Below are 8251 nucleotides of genomic sequence, written 5' to 3'. Positions count from 1 at the left end.
GAGCTAGAAAGAAGAAAGCTAGAAATGAACAACAAATTCTCGGTTTAATAGAAATAAACAAGATTACCCTAGTCTTAACCTCGTAAATAGAAAGTCATCTTGATGCCTTCCAGTCTTATTCTGATTTTAAAAGATGCCTATTGAATAATTTATCATTTCTCATTTACAAATAGACCACAATGATGCCAAGACTATCACATGTATCAATCCTGATTAATTCAACTATAAACACTAAACACCATTTAGTCTTTTTATATTTTCAGTGTTAATGATATTGATATTTAACTGATATCATCCATTAGCTAATAATTTAATTAACATAATCCATTATGTTACATGGATCGAAGATTAAATCAACTTTGTCTTATGAATGATAATTAAGTTATGTAGTGAGTGACACGAGGTATGGGCATGGGGACATTCATCCCAGCTGGTTGGGCATGGAACATCACCACGGAGGAGCGTGAAAGGGCGCTCCAATGTAAACCATTGCATGCGCAAAGACAATGTTATCTGATTTTTTTAATTATTAATTAACAATACGACCAATCGCTTATATTCATCTTAATTTACCACTACATTTCACTCAATCACACACAACACATGACTTTTGGTGTGAAATGTGAAACCATAACCTTCACACATGACGCTATAAAGTGTCACTTTTTTTCTCCTGCAATTCACTCTACCAAAACATATTAATGGCCTACTACCTCTTTTTATCCATTTTCAGATAATTAATTAGCAATATAACCAATCACTTATATTCATCTTACTTCACCATTACTTTCACTCGATCACCGAACACATGGCTGGCTTTTGGTATGAAATATGAAACCATAACATTCACATATGACATCTATGACGTGCTACTTTTTTATTTTATTTTATTTTTTAATTTGGTAAAAGGGTGATAGGGTGAGAAACTTAAAATCACATATTATGATCAATGGTTGTAGTGCAATATGTAGCAATAATAAAAGGGTGTGTATAGTTTGGTTTGATTTGGCTATTAGCCTTAAACAAATAACCAATCGATTTTTAGTTAACCCGTTCGGTTTATTCAATTAATTCTTTAGTTTTTAATTCGGTTTGGTTAATAACCAGAATCATATTTGCTAAATCTTTTACTTAAAATGCATGAAATGGATGCATAAATAATTAAATATACAAAATAAAGGTATAACTATATCAAGTGGATACATGTGGTTAATAAGCATAATCAAATTTCCTAATTCTTTTACTTAAAAAGTTAAAATACATTAAATGGATGCATAAATAGTTAAATACATAAAATAAAGGTATAAATACATGAAATGGATGCATTAATAGTTAAACACGTGAAATATACGTGTGGTACATGAAATGCTGATATAAAACATAAAATAAATGAAATGGAGATATAAAAGCTAAAATATATGAAAATATGAATAGTTTGGTTTGGTTAGGTTAATTTTGGTGAACCAGGGCACAAAAAAAACAAAAAAAAAAAGAAAGAAAATAATAACCAGTTTTCGATTATCAGTTAATTTCGATTCGATTTTGTTGGTTTTCAGTTCAGTTAATGATTTAGTTATTACACACTCCGGCACCATTAATACACTAATGAAGGATGTAAAGACATTTATGATACTATAAAAAGAATAATACAAACTTTGAGATTGATATAATAATTTTCTTTTTTATAAAGGTATTACATTTAAAAAACGATTTTTCAATTAATTTCATATCAAGTCAAACTTTACATTAATAAAAAATAAACACAAAATCAATGTAAGAACAGTCTTTTAATCTTGTTCAAAAAGATTTGAAAATATCTTAAGCAGTTACAATTAGTATTTAATAAACCACACAAATAACATTAAAAATGATTTACCTTCAGATATACTTTTGTTTCTTTAAAAACAAAGTTAAATCAAGTACCATAAATTATCTGTGTGGAAGGCATGTCCACATGGTGTATTATTAGATGATGTATAAATTCCTTACACCCCTCATAATCCAATTTGCTTTTCATTTTGAGCATGCAATTATCTTCTTGTTCCATTTCGCACAAATCATCCAAATCCATTTTTTCTACACCCTAATATTTGACTTTTCTAATCACCATTTGAGCTTAAGCACAAGATCAGAAGTTCAAAACCCTTTGAAATTTTCAAGATTTTTTGTGTTTGAAGCTAAGCATCAATGAACCTAAAACACCCCACCACCAACATCCCACACCATGAAAGTGAAACCCCACCTCATTCCCCATCAACCAACCTAATATCCTTCCCAAATGGGAAACCATACCACCAGCAACCTACGCACGCTTCGTGCACGGCGGTGGCATATAGAGAATGCCTCAAGAACCACGCCGCACACATAGGCGGCCACGCCTTGGATGGTTGCGGCGAGTACATGCCGGTTCCCACCAAACCGTCGTCGTATAAATGCGCCGCATGCGGCTGCCACCGCAACTTTCACCGCCGGGAACCAATAGCCACCCGGTCCCACTTCATTGGTTTCTACCGCCCTCACCAAACGTCCACATCCACCTCCCCATCGCCACCAATATCACCGTCTCCCCAACCAACAAACAACCAATATCCCAGACTACTTCTCTCACTCAAAACCGCAGCAGATCATCAAAACCACACGGTGGCAACGCCTGAGACACCCGTGGCCATCAAGATCGGTAGCAGGAAGCGGTTTCGAACAAAGTTCTCCCAGGATCAGAAAGACAAGATGTTGTCTTTTGCTGAGAAAGTAGGGTGGAAGATGAGTAGATGTGATGATAAGATGGTTGCTGATTTTTGCAATGAGATTGGAATAAGAAGAGGAGTTTTTAAAGTTTGGATGCTTAATAATAAAAACACTTTAGCCAAAAAAGAAAACGACACAACCGCTGCCACTGCTACAACTGCCGCTATTGCTACTGCTACCGCTACCGCTACCATGAACACGGTCGCAATAACCTTAGTACGTAGTAATGATAGTTCTCATCAAGATCATGGGTCGTCTTCATCATCTTAACTTTGTAGTTTGTAACAATAAATATCATACGTACCCATTTTGGGGTTAATTGAATAAACATACGTTATTTAATGATTCTTTGTTTTTTTTTCTTCCAACTTACTAGTTATCATGATTAATTTGTTTATTATGTGTTATTGAATGATTGATGGACCCTAGTATTTGCGGAGGAGTAATGAACACAACAAACTTGTCTGACAAAGAAATGAATTGCTATGAAACAAACAAGGGTAGTTGGCATTTAGAGCACTTTGACATTAACCCTAATCTCTTTTTCTTGCACTCATCTAATCATTGCTTTTTTATTATGTAAGGCCTCGAACCCGGTGACCCTAGTTTAGCGTCGGATTTACTCATAAACACAGTTCTTCAAATCAGAGTTTTTTAAAACTTTTCGCGGAATATAAAACATCAATCATTTGTTACAAAACATTAAATCTTTTCTTTGATACCATAACACAAAACTTTATATTTAAAACATCTTTACTTCTTTCTTCAGATGCCAGCCGTTCAATCCATGCCGTGTGTCATCCTCATGCTAACTCTATAATCAGCTCACCTGCGTGCATACTAAAAGTCAGCTACGCTGAGTGAGTTCTAGTTAATCGAACGCCATACAATACATACACATACATACATATCTGTAGATACATATCCATACTTCACTAGTTACCCTTCTGTTCTACATACATACTTGCTACCATACATACATACATATCTACAATCACTAACCTCAGTCTACCGAGAGTACGTTCATAGTTCACCGTCTATACCTGTACTCAAGGTCGTGAACACGTACAAGGTTCGCAGTCCTTACCTATGTTGCAACCTAATTCATAGCACGTACGTCCTCCCCTATGCTACAAAATCAGCACGTATAAGGTTCACAGTCCTTTCCTATGCTGAAATACATCCACAACACGTACAAGGTTCGCAGTCCTTCCCTATGTTGCAACCTAACTCATAGCACGTACGAGGTTCGCAGTCCTCCCCTATGCTACAAAACCAGCACGTATAAGGTTCACAGCCCTTTCCTATGCTGACACACATCCACAACACGTACAAGGTTCGCAGACCTTCCCTATGTTGCAACCTAACTCATAGCACGTACGAGGTTCGCAGTCCTCCCCTATGCTACCAAAACCAGCACGTATAAGGTTCACAGCCCTTTCCTATGCTGTCACCTATCTACATTTACATCTATCATCTACATCACGTATAAGGCTCGCAGTCCTTAACTACGCCATCACCTGCCGAGTCTATGTCCGACAGAAGCTAGAGGGATTTGCCATCCTAACTTACCATGTCGAACATAGAACTCACAGGCCATCCGTGTACCTATATACACATACTTACATTATAACATAAGAACACTCTAGGCATTCTTTACCTCATTCATTTAACAACCATACCCCTTGTCGTTACGTGCAATATCTGAAGATCGTTCACGCCCCGACAAGTATTCATTTGAAACATTCGTACATCTTCCATATATAATATTCGTACCTTTATTTTTAACCTGACAGTACGCGCAATATCCGAAGATCGTTCGCGTACCAACAAACAATCATTCATATCTATCACACATATCACATATGACATACACTTATCACTTAGGATAAATGTATTAACAACACATCGAGTATGCACACAGCCCCGAAAACATAACAAGGAATGGGGCTAGAAACTCACCTGAACACGGTTACGTTCACCGTTAATCGTAATCCCTTTCTTCAGCTGTGCACGGCTGACTGTATAACAAGTACACGTATCAAACAACTATCACTACTCATATCATCTTTCCAGTCTTAACTACTACCCACAACGAACGGGAGTCCGGGGGCAGCGCCCCTGGCAGCGGGGTCTAGGGGCGGCAGCCCCTAGCAGGGTCCAAGGGGCAGAGCCCCTGGCTGGGGTCGAGCTGCCAGGTCAGCTTGGAAAAATTTTATTTACATTAACTGTCTTAACACATTTTCCATTAGGTTTTTAATTTATTTTCTAAACGAACTTCACTTCAGGCGAAGTTAAACCTCGGGCGAACTTGGCTTCAGGCGAAGTTAAACCTTCGGCGAACTTGGCTTCAGGCGAAGTTAAACCTTAGGCGAACTTGGCTTCAGGCGAAGTTATCCTTAGGCGAACTTGGCTTCAGGCGAAGTTAAACCTTAGGCGAACTTGGCTTCAGGCGAAGTTAAACCTTAGGCGAACTTGGCCGTAGGCGAAGTTATCCTTAGGCGAAGTTACACTTGAAGGCGAAGTTACGCTTGAAGGCGAAGTTCATCAGGCGAACTTATTCTTGCAGGCGAAGTTATCGCGCTGCAGATCTGTTTGCCCATAAATCCTTCGTTTCTTAGCCAAATAACTCGATTTTGGTACCCACGGAATCGTATGATCGGCGCCTACAAATCCCAACCATCAAATCGGCCTAAAATCGACGTTTTAGGGGTCCGATTTGGGCAGTTTGGGTTTCGGGTCCGGTTAACCCATCCAATCCTAACCCTTTTCAGTAATATTAGCTTTGTTGGATTTGTTCTTACCTTACCAACTCAGATCTATCAACAAAATCTCGGGTCTCGGCTTCGAATCTTGATCGGTTAGAATATTTGTGTTTTGAGTGTGAAGAAATAGATGTAAATGAAAGATATTTTGGGTTTAGGGGATATTTATACCCCTGAAATCCCATGGACCTAAGGCCCATTCTCATTTAACCCATCTCTATTAATCCGAGTCCACAACCCGCATCCATTACCCAACACTAGCCCGATTCATACCAACTCCTATTCTTTAATTTATTTCCTGATAATTCGAGTAAACTTTCCCTCTATTATTAAGTAATATAATTAATAGTATCTTGAAATTTCGGGATGTTACAAGTAAATTAAATTAAAATATTTAAATATTCTATATTTGGAAAGTTGTTTAGGTTATGGTTATCTTTGAGCAACACCTTATTCAGTTCCAATTTTGCCCTTGCTGGAATCTAGTTATGGTTGGTCATCATGTATATACTTGTTCTCATTAAATATTTAAATGCATTCAAATATTGTTATGTTTTGACTTATCAAATCATGTAACAAGCAAATTTATAACTTATTTAAATAGTGAATGAACCTGTGAACTATTGGTCTAGTAGTAAGATAAAGTTTAATACGGTAAAAAAAGTTCACATATTTGATTTATTAAGAAGGCATCATAAAGTTTTCTTGTATATATTGATTTAAATATAGCTTTATGACAAGTCAAGTACGTTTATTCACATGCCAATATTTTTATAGGCTAGTGCAAAACGCTACTTTAAACCGCTTTGACTTGTTTATGCAAACAAACAAATGTGCATGCTGTAAAATCCTACTCATAGCAAATTGTGAGGGTTATGGACATTTATGTGCGTAACACATACTCCAATATAAATAAACGGTAATTAACAAGAGAGATACATAACACAAACATGAATAAACTGAATGGACTTTTAAATTTAGTATACAGTTAAAGTATGAGCCAATGATTCCCGGTCTAGATGGTTGAGATGAGATACCCAAAGACTTCATTTGAAAAGGGAGAAGTATGGGTTTCAAACTCCCATTTATGACAAAATTAGGGTTTCAAGTTAGTCAAGGTGGTTTTCTCACTTGGTGGATTTTCTTTCGTTGATGGTCTTTGATATTCAAGAAATGAAGATGATCAAGTGTGTCACTGGACCATCAGCAATCTAAATGATTGTTTGAAAAAACGGTTAAAATATGAGATATTTAGTGTGAATTATCTGAAAATGAAAATAATGTCACGCCTCATGGCTCATATGATAGAAAAAAATGGTGGTCCTTGACATTTTTAGGTCAAACTTTGAGGGTAAATTAAGCATACATGATTTGATTTGATGTGGCATGAGTAAATTTTATAATATATTATCCTGTAATCTGAACTTTAAAGGCAAGTAGAGTAGGACTTGTGTTCTGATTTAGAGCTAAATTTTAAATTAGCATGGATATTTGTACCTTTGACACCTTTCCTTTTTTGGTTGGATGTTGTGGGAGGCAGGATTTCTTACTTTATTTTATTCTGTATATTATTATAAAACTACGGTTTTGAAATGAGAAATACAGAAAGATATCACTAGATATATATAATCAAACAATTAGTTTGATTACATATAATAATTATATATATGTTAATAAAAGATGGGGTGCTTGTGGATAAACGATTAAAGTAATCAGTAATGCCTTCATTTGTTAATGCACCCTAAACCTAACCGATTTATTTTAACATTTGATTTACTCATTAGCATAATTCTAAACATCAAAGTTAATTAAATTTTTTTTGAAGAATATTAAAACTTCAACCATTCATTACATAATCCTTCAAATCTTGATTTAAACAAACATAACATGCCTTTAATCATTCAAACATAACATGAAACATTATAAGATCTTCATTCTTCAATTATCAGACCATTTTTCATAACCTTGTGTTATTCTCAAGCCAGCTATCTCATCCTATTTGTCTGTTGGACACTAAAAGTCAGCTACGTTGTGTGAGTTCTAGTATAACAGGCAACATGTCATACATTCACATTCTTTCACATACATATTCAGAGATATACATTCCATACTTAACCTATTAATCTTTCATACATACATACATACATACGTACGTACGTGTGTATGTACTTACCGTACTTAATACATATTCATTCACAGAAATTAGAATGGTCTATCGCCTTAATACATACATACTTACCGTATATAATCATATGCCCAAAACAGTAGCGCGTCCTAACGAATGGGATGCCGAAAAGCTTCAGAGAGTGATAATTTGGGATAAACTTTATTGAGAGAGTGAAGATCAAAGTGAAAAATGTTGAATGATCGGGTTGTTCATGAAGATGGTGACGAGGTCAAATGTAAAGACATTTTTACTTTACCAGTGCTGACAGATAGCTACTGATTGATTCGAGAGATTGAACCATACATATGCCAGTTTGATTATCGGGATGATCATCTAGACATGCTTATTTGAGGGGGAGATCTGATACGAGTAGCTACAAGTTATTGGTTTGCTTACAACGAGTTATATTTTGTCTGTTTACATAACCCCGATAATCATCAGTCAAGGGGTAGTTAACATATTGCGACTGATGATTTGCAGTTAAAGTATTCACAGTTAAAGTATTCAACTTTAACGTATTCGTCGTTAATTTATTCAACGTTAGCGTATTTGTCGCTAAAGTATTCGACGTTAA

General features: G+C 35.9%; 1 pseudogene; it reads left to right on the top strand.

Annotated features, from left to right (window-relative positions):
- The first annotated feature begins 2187 nt into the window (after positions 1–2187).
- On the top strand, positions 2188–3015 carry LOC143579976 (zinc-finger homeodomain protein 11 pseudogene; annotated as a pseudogene).
- The last annotated feature ends 5236 nt before the right edge of the window (positions 3016–8251 follow it).

Source organism: Bidens hawaiensis, unplaced genomic scaffold (assembly GCF_021521415.1).
Source record: "Bidens hawaiensis isolate Kalapana, Puna unplaced genomic scaffold, B.hawaiensis_p1.1 tig00030182_1, whole genome shotgun sequence".
Lineage (NCBI taxonomy): Eukaryota > Viridiplantae > Streptophyta > Magnoliopsida > Asterales > Asteraceae > Bidens > Bidens hawaiensis.
The sequence above is the reverse complement of the archived record's forward strand: the minus strand, read 5'-3'. Positions and strand labels throughout refer to the sequence as shown.